Source organism: Pempheris klunzingeri, chromosome 8 (genome assembly GCF_042242105.1).
Source record: "Pempheris klunzingeri isolate RE-2024b chromosome 8, fPemKlu1.hap1, whole genome shotgun sequence".
Lineage (NCBI taxonomy): Eukaryota > Metazoa > Chordata > Actinopteri > Acropomatiformes > Pempheridae > Pempheris > Pempheris klunzingeri.
Genome location: NC_092019.1, coordinates 4,866,705 through 4,879,673, shown reverse-complemented (window position 1 = coordinate 4,879,673; position 12,969 = coordinate 4,866,705). Strand labels below are relative to the sequence as shown.

At 41.9% G+C, this 12,969-nt stretch overlaps 1 protein-coding gene across 2 annotated transcripts in view; it reads right to left on the bottom strand.

The window, feature by feature from the left end:
• ncalda (neurocalcin delta a) overlaps positions 1 to 12,969 on the bottom strand; it is a 60,768-nt gene that overhangs the window by 35,304 nt on the left and 12,495 nt on the right. The window contains exon 1 of one of the 2 annotated variants that reach the window (XM_070835026.1): positions 1,847 to 2,106. The exons of the other annotated variant lie outside the window; for it this stretch is intronic. The gene's annotated coding sequence lies outside the window, so the exon portion shown is untranslated. Of the gene's footprint in view, positions 1 to 1,846; positions 2,107 to 12,969 lie in introns of those variants that run through there. 2 annotated transcript variants of the gene reach the window in all.

Sequence of the window (12,969 nt, the reverse complement as noted above, 5' to 3'; positions counted from 1 at the left end):
CTACTCTTGCAAAAAGTTGTCTGTGCAATTCTTGGAAAACACACACACACACACACACACACACACACACACACACGTGTCAGGAGAATTCTCCACTGCTGCAGGATGTTAGATAAAGCTACTGGCTGTATGCTAGAGGTGTGTGTGGCAGTGACTCTTTTTTCAGGGTAAAAGCTGCCAACATATCCAGCTTACACACACACACACACACACACACACACACACACACACACACATATAACGTGCAAAAATTAGAAAAAAGTATTCTTGTGCACAAACACAACACATGCTAATTAATGTGTTAGACAACCATGAAGTCAGAAGACAGACATCGGATTATATTTCTGTCTCTTGACTCAAAATGGCCTCTTGTGGTGTTCATGCAGCTCATTTCACAACAGGAAGACACTTCTGAAATGTGTACCCTCAGGCTTACAGGACATTTGGAACTCCTTAACACGGACTATATACACTGAAGGAAGACTGTAGGGTGTCAAAATTCTGCCTCTGAGATCAGAGATTAACCCAATGTTATTCACTGATAGAGAACATCTGTATTCAAATGGGCCATGTAAGGTATTATGTCACAACAACCTTTCTCCAACAACCAGACCATAAATCCAATCTAATCAGCACAGCAAATGCTAATTTGTTCCCTAATCTCCTGAACAGTGCTGAGCATTTAATTGGATGGAGTCAGTAGATATCTGTGGCTAGGATATTTCAGACAGTGACAAAGAACTGTTACATGCTCTTGGCTTGTCTCCACTTCATTAAGTTGGAGGAGGGAGGCACTGCTGAGGATGGAGTGAGAGCGGATGAGTTCGGGAGAAGCAGAGAGAGAAGCAGGAGACGGGAATGAGAAAGTGTGGAGCATTGTAGGGACATCCAAACCACTTGTTATGCACATTTCCCTTTCTTTCCACCCTATTTGGGCTAAGTGTGGGCTGGCATGCTTTTGTTTGAGGCGCGCAGGGAGGTGGGTGTGTGTGTGTGTGTGTGTGTGTGTGTGTGTGTGTGTGTGTGTGTGTGTGTGTGTGTGTGTGTGTGTGCAGGCCAATGGGGAGGGGGGCCAACTCAAGTTAGATACTTGTCAAGAAAATTCCTGCAAAATCTAAAACTCCTTGGAAAAAAAATGCCCTAATCTCAGCCCATATTTAATGTCTTCATAATATAAATAAATAACCAAAACAGCTGACCTTGAGACTGCGAGAGTTTTTGCAGCGCATACCTCTGAGGCTTTCCCATCGCCTCTGAGGGGGGCAGGTGGCAGCTGCTCTGCCCCCTCCCTGCCTCTGACTCTCTGGCAGACAGAGCCAGCAGCTCCAGCCCACACTACTGCCTCTAACATTAGCAACGCTTTGGGAGGAAAAGCCATGTGGAGCTGCCCATCACTTCCAGCTACACAACACATAACACACTCAGCCCCCGTAATGATCACACTCTCCTTCTCACTCTCTCTTCTATCGTGCACTCACTTCCTGCAGGGGGTGAAACAGATCTGGCTGTGTCTGCCGAGAAAGAAAGCAACTAGTCTTTGAGATCACACCCCGATCAGGGATCTCCCTTGAAACCTTAAACATCACACTACATTTCTGCACTTTGACTCCGCAGCTGAGCAAAAGGGGGACAAAAAGAGTTTCCCAACATAGACAGAGAGTCTCATTCACTCTCTGTCAGGGAATTCATCTAAAAAAACTTCTCTTCTAGACAAGTATGTGACTCAAAGTGATGAACTGAAAGCTCTCCTTTATCCAGCTTTAACTTGGTGCACACGTCTCTGGAAGCAACCACTTGCTGCTAAAGCACACAATACACACACAAAGAGAAAACACAGGAAGCTTACCTCACTTTGTAGCAACGTTCAGCAGTCCATCACCTAGCACTTTCTCTCTAGACTTAAGTTTGTGGTAGAAGCAGCAGCAGCAGCAGCAGCAGAAGAAGAAGAAGAAGCAACAGGCGAGGATAAAGAAGAGCACCGGAAAGAAACAAAGATGAGAGCAAGAAAGAGGGGGGGGAGACCAGCGGAGGGAGGGGAGGAGAAGACGGACTGAGTGACTGAGGAAGAGCTAATGGTGACTGACAGACTCCCAGAGATTCCTCGTCTGAGCAGGAGGTCTGTTAAAAGCCCACAAACTAAGTCGCTCCTCTGGCTGCCTCCCTCTCCAGCTTGACGTCAGTGCGGTCACATGACCTCGCTCTGGTGTGGAGGGGGGGAACGAAAGGGGAGGGGAGACACAGAGAGACAGAGGGAGAGAGAGAGAGAGAGAGAGAGAGAGACGGAGAAGCCTGCGTTGCCGTGGTAACAGGCACACTGCACCGCAATGATTTCAATAGGTCATCTGACACACACACACACACACACACACACACACACACACACACACACAGGCAGACACAGACAGATACATACATACAGACACGGTGGTAAAAGAGAAGCTCAGCGCTGCTGCACAGACAGACTGCTTTAGAAAAGGTGAACAGGTGAAGGAGCTAAAGAGAGAAAATAGAAATAGAATTAGAAACTGATACAAAGTGGTTCATGTCCTTTTCTCCAGGTCTCAGCCACAAATGTAAGAAAAAAAAGGAATGTGCAGCCGACAAAGTGCACTTTTGAACTCGTGCCTCGACTTCTTGAACCAAAATAAGAAGCATGTCCTGCTCTTTACACCAAGTTTGTTTCTATTACAATTTATGACCTTTTTGAAGGCCAATGACAAGATGAAGTATATTGTATTCTTCTCAGCTTATTTATTGTTTTTTTAGCAACAAAATTGAACATATTTGGTTTTGGTTCTAAAGAAGAGCTTATGTTTATCAGAACCAAAACATGACTTGAGTTATTAGAAATGGATTTCCCTCTATAGTGTGACTCCAGTGATTAGTGCAACAAATGATATAATAATAATAATAAAAGAACTCCATCTGTACAAAGGACTATGGAGGGGAAATGAATAAGAAACTTAATAACTTTCATTACTTTAGGGAGGAGGGGAATACAGTAGCTCCAGTTTCACTTGTGCCTTTATTTTATTTATATAAAAATACCATGAGATGAGGAAGCACACACCTCAACAAAAAAAAATCAGCTTTCGAGTATCACACTATGATTACTAGCCGAACTATAACAGCAATAAGAAAATCGTCAGTAGATTCGGGTATTCTTACAGCATGAAGTCTCATTAGCAAAGCAGAGACTACAGCATAGTATAGAATATTGTTTTCACTGTCAGAGTTAATGAGCCCCGACTCTTTCAGGTATCAGAGTTTGGCAGAAAGATTTCACAAACTTCTGTCCTCACAAAATTACAGACTTCTTCTCACATAGGCTTTGGGCTGCAAGACTGCCATGAGTCAGTTTTTCACAAGAAAATTAAAGCAATCATTTGACATCTGGGGAAATACACTTAATTGCTTTTTTTTTTTTTTTTCCAGAGAGGAGAGATTACATTCTCACGTTTGTGTGTTTAATATGAAGCTAGGCGGTTAGCTTAGCTAACTAACTAACAAACACTTAGTCTGGCTCCATCCAAAGGAAACAAAATTGGCTTAAGGTTAATTGGTGAGCATTAAAGCCTGTGCTAAAAGAAACTAATGGGCTGCTGTCCCAAAATGTCAACATCAGATTACTGTCTGAAATGTTTTTGTTGCAGTAAGAAAACTGTATCCAATTAACAAATTGCATTATCAATTTAAACTCAATTTTGTGAGTTCTGATTAACTGTGGAGCTCAATTACTGTTTTTTGTTCCCTAATGTTCATTCAGTAGCTGCAGAATTATGAGCGCCGCTGCTAAAATCCTCCCATCGCCTCATTCAACATAGAATAGCGAGCGTGTGGTTTAAGCAAGTGTGAGAGAGTTAGTGGCCGTAAAGTGGCAGTGAGTGCGAGTGAGAAAGTTGAGAAAAAGGTTAGTAGGAAGTTGTCAGCCGGGCAGTAAATGTACAGCGTACGCTGCAGTGTGTCAGCTAATGAATACTGCAACTTCTCAAGACATGGAAAAGTCTCGTCTGTCCTCTGACGGACTGCATATTCGAAAAAGTATTTATTAAACTGGAGCAGATAAACTTGGAGCATTTACATATTTTAACAGCAAAATCTGTATCGCAAAATGTTAACATTATTTCATACTCATCCGTTGAAGTGTCGCCATACCTCCACTTCCAAAACGTGCTCAGCACTGTGTCAAGTTTATCTGAGGCCGGGCTTGAGTACCAGACAAAGACTGAGGGTGTGCGGTGTGGGAAGAAAAACTATTTCAGGGCCATTCAACTCCTTATCCCATCCTCCACTCACCCAAGCTGTGAGTATGAACAGCTTTGGGCTGATTACATTCATCTGAATAGCGTCTGCTGGGCAGTTGAATGGAGGGCAGTGGGGCCCAGATTAGGGTGGGGTGCTGTGGCGGGTGGGGCGAGGTCAGCCAAGTGAAAACCACCCCCCACTGGACCACTGTGAGCAAGAGTTTGTATGGCTGAGTGAGAGGCACATGGACAGAGACACAAGGCAGAGAGAATGGACAAAGTGCAGGGAAAAGTAATTTGATAAAGCCTGCAGCTAGGATAAATATGACTGCAAAGATCCTGCAGGGGAGGAAAGCACAGACGAGGTAGAGTGGAAGACATCAGGATAGAGAAGAGCAAAGCACAAAGAGATGAGATGAGAGAAGAAACTGAAATGAGAATCTGATGGTCAGGTGGGTAAATTGATTAAGCGATAAATTACTTAGAATAAAGCCTTGGATTAGAGAACTGACTGCTGATGCCTTAAAGGGAAATCTCACCCACAAGTTCATGATGTCCAACCAGTGCTGAGGACAAATGCAGCCAGCTGAAGCAATAAATACAGTGTGTGTTACATTCACCGACAAAGCGGAGTTGTCCTGCTTTCAGAGCCAGGCCGCCGGCGTCTACGTGTACCAAGATGCATTGCGCACAAGCTCTCTTGGGGTCGTCGCCTGCAGAGTCGGCGACAGCATCCAACAAAAAGTGCCCACGCTGAAATTCAATGCAGCAGAGTGATTCAGTTCCTGTTGCCATCGGAGGGCATTTGAGCAAAGGCACCACCAGTCGCTGTTTGCTCCCGGCCATATCCTCTTAAACGACTAATATGGCCTCTGCCTCCGTCTCTCTTGTTACTTTTCTTCGGCCATACACTCTAATAAACACACCTGAAAATCTGAGTCAACCACTGTACACTGTATCCTTGGCTATAACATCCTCTCCACTCATATTTTGGGATGCCATTTTCACTGTTGGAAACGTAGCTAGTTTGCAACAGAAGCTAAGAGAACAAAAAATGAACTAGCCTGTAGTTATTCCTAACCCCCAACTATGTTATTGTATTTGTCAAATGACGGTGTCAAAAGAACAACACGTATTGCAGCAGGAGAAAATCTGCTTTTCTGGGCCAACATAGCTCACACTGACGTATTCATGGCTTCAACTGGCTTTACCATCAACAGCGACTGGACATCCACATAAAATGTGGCAACATTTCTCTTTAAGGAGAAAACATGGGCTCTCAGAGTGAAGCATCGTCTCCTCTGCTGAAAAAAGTCAAGTTGTATATACTGTTTTATATGAAAGGCTGGGGGGTGATACAGGAGATAAATGTGCTGTAGAAAAATGATTGCATTTACAGTGTAAGTGTCTGATTTTCAATTTAGAAAAAACACAAACGTTTGGTGCTGTAGACCTTATCTGACCTTTTGAAAGGGCCTTTTCACTGCGTTTACATGTTCTGAACAGCACTTTTGTAGAGTAACCAGCTTCTCTGTGTGTGTGTGTGTGTGTGTGTGTGTGTGTGTGTGTGTGTGTGTGTGTGTGTGTGTTTTAGGATGTTGGGTGGGTAACAGGCACTAGAGGGAATTCCTTCCTCCAGAAGACTCAGGAAGCAACAGCATGGGCGGAAGAGAAAACAACTTCTCTTTCCAAGGCAAGCCCTTCAGAAGTCGTTGCTTTGGAAGAGGAAACACTCCCCATACTGTGTTAGCAACTCACTTCTAAATAACTCCGGTATTGTTTGCAGCATGTTTCTAAAATCAGACGAGGGTAGAAAAAAGAAGAGGTATGAAACAATAGACTCTCTAAATGAACCTAAAACAAGCAACAGTGAGAGATGACAAATGAATGCTCATGGCTATGTAGTACGCGTTGTTGTAAGAGTGAAAGTTGTCATTGTGAGACCTAAAACCTGAAGGTTGATCTTGTATTAGAGAGCTGACGTGTTACTCTCAACAGCTGAGCTGGAGGCTCAGATAACAGCAGATTATACATTAGATAATCAGCTGTCGGGAGGGAAGGCCCGCAACTCTTGACAAGGTTCAACTGTCTTATCTAACAAATCAATGAAAACGAAGAGGCATACATACACCTACTCACAGAGTCCCCTACGATCTCTGACAATAGTGAATGGCGGTATTAAGTGTTTCATCACTCATCTCAACAAACTGAATGCGATACTTGGAAAGAAATCACTGCCGCATGGAATAAATAACAGACCCATTGCTCCAGGATGAAACTGTTTTGAACATCTCTCATAACATCAATTCAGCACCAAAATGCTGAATTACCATACAAATGGGACACTATTGCTGCACCATCGTGTACAGTGAGCAACAGTGGTTAGAAGCTGTGATCCCGGCAGTGTGAGTGGTTTCACCTTGACATAAACAGAACACACTGTGTGAAACCCACAAAGTAAAGCATTCCTCACATTTCAGGAGAGTTAGCATTTATTCACCAAACCACCCAGAAACTTTAATGTCTGAAGTTATCGGTCGTTCTGGGTTTATCAAAGAGCTGCTTTGTGATGCACTGTTGCTCCACCTTTCATGGGAACTGTTTTGCACATTTCGGTCCACACAGCACGGCAGATACAGTGACGACGGTGATGTCAGACCGTGTTGCAAAACTACAAGCGGCGCATAACTGCCAATTACGACACATACAAGAATCAGCAGAAACCTGGCCTGCACACAGGGAAGTGAATTCATCTCCCACACACCATATGGTTGGGATATAACAATGCCCTGTCCCGAGAGGAGAGAGGGAGAGGAAAAGGACATCCACACATACCCCCCACCACCACCAGACATGTAACTGTGCAGCCATGCATAAACTCACATGCTGTAGGGCACCTTATCTGAAGAAGCTGCACCGTAACACAGTCGGCTGAGAGAGGCGACTAGTGACGACACACAACTGTAATTAAGTCAAGGGAAATTTTATTTGCACAGGCCAAAATCATAAATCAAATTTGCCTCAGGGGGCTTTACAGTCTGTACAATATACTGCACCCTCTGCCCTTGGACTTTCAGCTCAAACTCCCCAAAAAACCCCTTTAACGGGGGGAAAAACAGAGAAATTACAAACAGCAGCTGTTCTCGTAGCTTTACGTGTGCATCGGTACAGTAAGTTAATTCACACGTCACTATAGTGACTCGCCAAGATTGTTTAAAAACAAATCACCTCCTTGTGTGTTATGTAACCGCACAAGGAGGTGGGCGAGCCGATGCACCTCGCTGAACAGGCTAATCCAATGTACCGCACCGCCTGCCAAAACAAGTGATGAAAGCATCTTAGAGGTCTATGTTGTTGTGCAATAAAGCAGATAATGTTAATCAATACAAGATTAAAAAAAAAATGCAAATTAAAGAAAACAACCATTTGTTGATTAAATAGGCAATAATTTAGAAAAGGAAGAATGATAATGGAATACTCACATTTTTATGACATAATTTGTAATTAAAATGCAGCTCTGAGATTGTTGCAAATTAATATTAGAGGTGGTGGTGATATATTGGCTGTGGTGGGAAATTGGGCCACTTTTATGTTTGATTGTGTTACTGAGTGTAAATGTAGTAAAAAGTAATTTAGGACATTGAGTGAATTTTAATAATTTCTTTAATTCTTCTTACTCAAACATCTTATGAATGAGATCCTTTGAACGAGATCCAGCAACATAACTTTTACTACAGAGGATGTGGTCAGCCCACAGGGAAGAAATTCATCTTCTTAAACTCCCGTACAGACATTTATGAGTCAGATCAGTAAAAGATACATGATCATCATGGTGAAGCATACATCATCCCATACTCACATACCATATCCTTCTATTATACTTTTTTATTTCACTTGTTTTTGTTGTTTCTTTTCCTGCCTACTACATCATCTGAATTTGGCACACTGGATTTGTGAAACCTTATACAAGTCGATTTGGCAATACTCAACTTAATCATGCTGATGCCAACAAGCAAAAAATTATTCTGAATTTAGAGAGAAACATTGAGAGATATAAAGAAGATGCATTGCCCACTGTCCCCCTCCATCCTTTGCTTCATACTTGTTTTCCGTCACCCATATTTGATCCTCCTGACTAGACAACCTGTTATGTTGGAGGAGTAAATCCAAATTGTCAAAGCTCTGACCCGGGGGAAAAGTTTTTTAAGCTGATGGTGGTATGAAGGATTTTTTTGAGGAGTGATAAGCTAAGGCATTTGGCAGAGGAGCGGAGAGTAAAAGTTGTTAATGTCAATGAAAAAAAAAAAATTATGATTGTTAAATGGAAGAAATTACGCATTTACTCCGTATTCGGTGCAGAAAGCCAATTCATACCAAATGTGTCAAAACAACACTTAGGCCCATGACTCATTTCATCTGCCTTAATGCCATTAAAAATCAAACTATGGTAATAAAAAAGACATCATGACAGGTTGCCGCTGTGCAAACTTCCCTTTACCTAGTCCCTCATATATTAGTAAAGCAGCCGCAGCTGTAACCCTGGACTGTGAATGCTAAATCAGTACGCTATCATGTTTGGAGCACATTTAATTTCCAAATTGGTCGAAACAACATGCCGTATGGATTTGTTATTTTATAGCAAAACCCAATTCGAAGAGTCTAACGCCACACTAGCGGCTTTACTGCGGCACAGCGGTTCTTGGAACTAAGTGCTAACGTCAACACATAGACTGTATAGAGAAGCTTCTGCATTATTTCAAATGGCAAGCAAGGGGGGGGGGGGGGGGGGGCTATGCTTGTTACGAATTGACTTCCGGTTGTATGGAAGTCTATTGGGAAATGAGCTTATTTCTCACTTGATTTATTACCTCAATAAACATTTTCCTAATGAGTTTATGGTATCAATTGGTAGTTTCAAGTCAGCATGATGTCCACAAACCAATGGGTGATGTCACATCCACTTCTTTTATACAGTCTATGTGTCAGCATGCTCACAGAGACGGCGCCAACATGCTACTGGTTAACTGGTTTTATGTTTACCATGTTCACAATCTTAGTTTAGCTTGTTAGTATGCTAACATTTGCTAAACAAAGTACAGCAGAGGATGATGGGAAAGTCATTAGTTTTGCAGCTATTTAGCCAAAAAACTAGTAACAGACAAACCTGAGTATGGTGCTGGATGAAAAGTCAGAAGATCAGTAAAGTTGGCACATTTCATGCTGAGGAGGATGTGAATGTGTGCACCAGATTTAAGGGCAATCTATCCAATGGTTGTTGTGAGATTTCACTCAACACCACAAATGTCTGTCATGGTGGTGCTTGTGGAAAAGTCAGGGGACCCACAGTTATTAGGATTCATCGTTTGGGAATCTTAAATGTTAGTTCAAAATTAACAAGTTTCCAGTCTGGACCAAAGAACACGGATCCTTACATCATTGTAAGTGTGTATAAGAGGAAAAGAAACAAAATAAAAACAAAAGTTTGGTTGAGATGGTGAATACAGCAATGTGGGTGATGTGAAATCTACAAACAGAGAGCTGGAAGTGGGTGAACTTAAAGGACAAGTGTGTAGGATTTAGTGGCATCTAGAAGTGAGGATGGAGAGTGCAACCAAGTGAGAAGCCCTTGGCTCACTCCTCGCTTTCCACACATGTAAGGGAAGCTATGGTGGCCGTCACGGATTCCCGCTCCCTTCCTTTTTCTTGTCTATTAACACTGTGTTTCAACATAATTCTTCACAAAATGGTTTCCTCCCTTTGTCCTTTTCGTCCCCCAACCAACATAAAAACACGAGGGCCCTGTTTGTTTGTTCTGCGCTACAACATGGTGGACATGGAGGATCGGTTCTCTGTGCAGACATAAAAGACTCATTCTGAGCCAACGAAAACATGCACTCTTTTAGTTTCAGGTGCTTTTGCATGGCTGAAAACATAATTATGAATATCATACTCCATTCCTGCCAATAGATCCCCCTCAATCCTACACACTGCACCTTAAGTGAGCTGTTCCTGAACCTGATGAACTGGATTATAAAAGAATTCTCTCACTGTTTGCTCACACCTGATCAGAACTGTTGTGACGAACCATCATACTAAATGGATAGTGTAATAATGATCCCGGATCATTACCTGGAGCCATTTTATTACCTTTTTCTTGACTAGTTTTGTTTTATGTTCTCACGCATGTGATGCTAACGATCCAAACTCTCCAAACTCCAAACATAAAAAATAATCTCAATGGACAAACGCTTTCTCCTCCAAAGTGTCTAAGCAGCATTCGGACTCTCTCATCTCTCCAGAGTGGTGAGAAGAACATTATAGAATTTATTATTTAATCACATTTATAGCTGGGGAGGTGGGCTGTGAATAAACAGGAAATTGGGAGTGAAAAGGTTTGTTATACAATCTGCAAAGTGTCTTAAGAGTTACTCAACAGCATTACAACCCACTCCATCCTTGGTGATTCAGGCGCTATTAACAGAAGCCAGAATAAAAAAATGGATGACCAACCTGTCCCATCTATTGTTCTTTGTGGCAGGCGGCAGGTTCGATGCAGAGAGAGAGGATTAACCAGAGCTCACTGTCTCAGGCTCTGCTCTTATCAGAAAGCAGCAGGTTGGGAGTCAGGACCAAGAAAAAGACACATCACCACCTCCCCTATGAGTCACACTCTGGTCCTCTGCTCACTATTACTGACACACACACACACACAATGAATACGTACAGCATACACACACACGCACACATACACACACTCCCACACATGCATCAATAATATTCAAACAGAAATAGAGCTGTTGTCTCTGCATATTGACGACTGTCTACTGGCATGGAGGAGATGGACAGCTGCAGCTCGCCTATCAAATGTCAGACTCAACTAGATTCACGGAGCAAGTTCACTGCAGCAAGCACTTCCTGTGAGTCACACAGTTTTTCCAACTTTGGACAAATCTCATCATAAAAAAAGAATACTATTAATATATAAGTAGCTGATATTGTTTTTGTTTTCTTTTGTTGGGACTGTGCAACTGGATTATTGTCCTGATGATTAGATTATTGGCAGTGGAGCTGAAACAATTAGTCAAAGAAATTGACAGAAATAATCGGCAACCATTTTGATTACCGATTCATCGTTTTTCAAGCAAAAATAAAATGTGCCAGATGTTTTTTTTACTTCAAATGTGGCGATTTGCTGCTGCAACATTATTGAGATGTACCCACTGCTTCATATAAGGGGTCAAAGCCAAAATAGTTGGAAACCACTGGTATATACAATAAAGAAAGTTCAATATTCATATCAAAACAACATTTTTAACCAGTAGAAAAAGTTTTAAAATCATAATTTATTACATGAACCATGGAAGAATGTAACATGACTGGAAAGACGAGGACTTAAAGTTATATAATAAATCTTTAATAACTGTATAGTACTCTTATTATACTGTTACTGATACCAGTTTCCATTTGTTCTGACCCCCTTTAAACTCTGGATTAACTCAACTCTGGCTGATCATTTGTGTTGACCCCTCAGAACTATGGTAAATAAGGAGATCACAGCACCAGTCTACAATAGCTCCAACTCCACCACAGCATCTCATTAAAACCCAAAATATCACCAGCAGCTTTTACTGCTGTGAACCCCTGCTAAGAGTCAAAGGCGGTCAGAGAGGGTGAAGTAATCCTTCCAAACATATCCTTCGTTGTAGTGTAGCCTGACCTCAGAACGAGACCTGTGGGCTCTGCAAAACAACAAGGGAGCAGGGAAGAGGTCACGCTTCTTACAAACATCCAAATAATCTCAAATAGAAAAAGAAATAAAACTACACAGTGGATTAATCAACTTGAGACAAAACAAACAAACCAACAGATCTCTCTCTCTCTCTCTCTCTCTCTCTCTCTCTCTCTCTCCCTCTATAGAAGTTAAGTTTAGTTTCTTCAAGGAATGGATTAGCTAAGAAGACTGAGACCATTTCAAAAGGGAAAAGAGTGCAACAATACCACTAATATATATTGTACAAAAAACTGGAGCGATTTCTTGACTTGAGGATGTTCAAGCACGTAACTCACCGTGAAACCACAATTTGTAATTCTTACTTTTTGGTCTCTGTGCAGCAGTGCAACTAATAGCATTAAGATGGCTCAATTCCATTTAGGTGGACCTGTTTCTGGTCTGGTGCATGCTCCCTGACATATGTTACTGGGACACTTAAAGGAATAGAGCCATCATTGATTGTATTATCCACACTTGCCCTTTTCGTGGCGGCTGTGAAAGGGTCTATTAGTGGGCTTTAGAGGTGTTAGGCAGATGTTTTTCGACCTTTGGACAGGATGAAGCTAGCCGATTCCCCCTGCTTCTAGTCTTTGTGCTAAGCTAAGCTAGTTTTATATTTAACATTTAGCATGACAGTGGCATCTACCTCATTTAACTCTATGCCACAAAGCAAATACGCTATTTTACATGATATCAAACAATTTCTTGAAAAGGTACATATAAGATTTATTTCTACACACATTCTTCATGTTAGGAAATGCTGCTGAAAACATGTGAAAGACTCAACTAGGTTGTACTGAATTGTAGAGCTGTTTTTCACAACTTAAGAGGCTCGATGACGCGCTGGAGCATCCTTAGCAGGACTCCTCCTCAGAGAGTGCTGCTTATTTCATATACTCTGGTTATTCAACTTTGGCTATGTAGTTAATAACACATTTTTCTGTAGTGTCACAA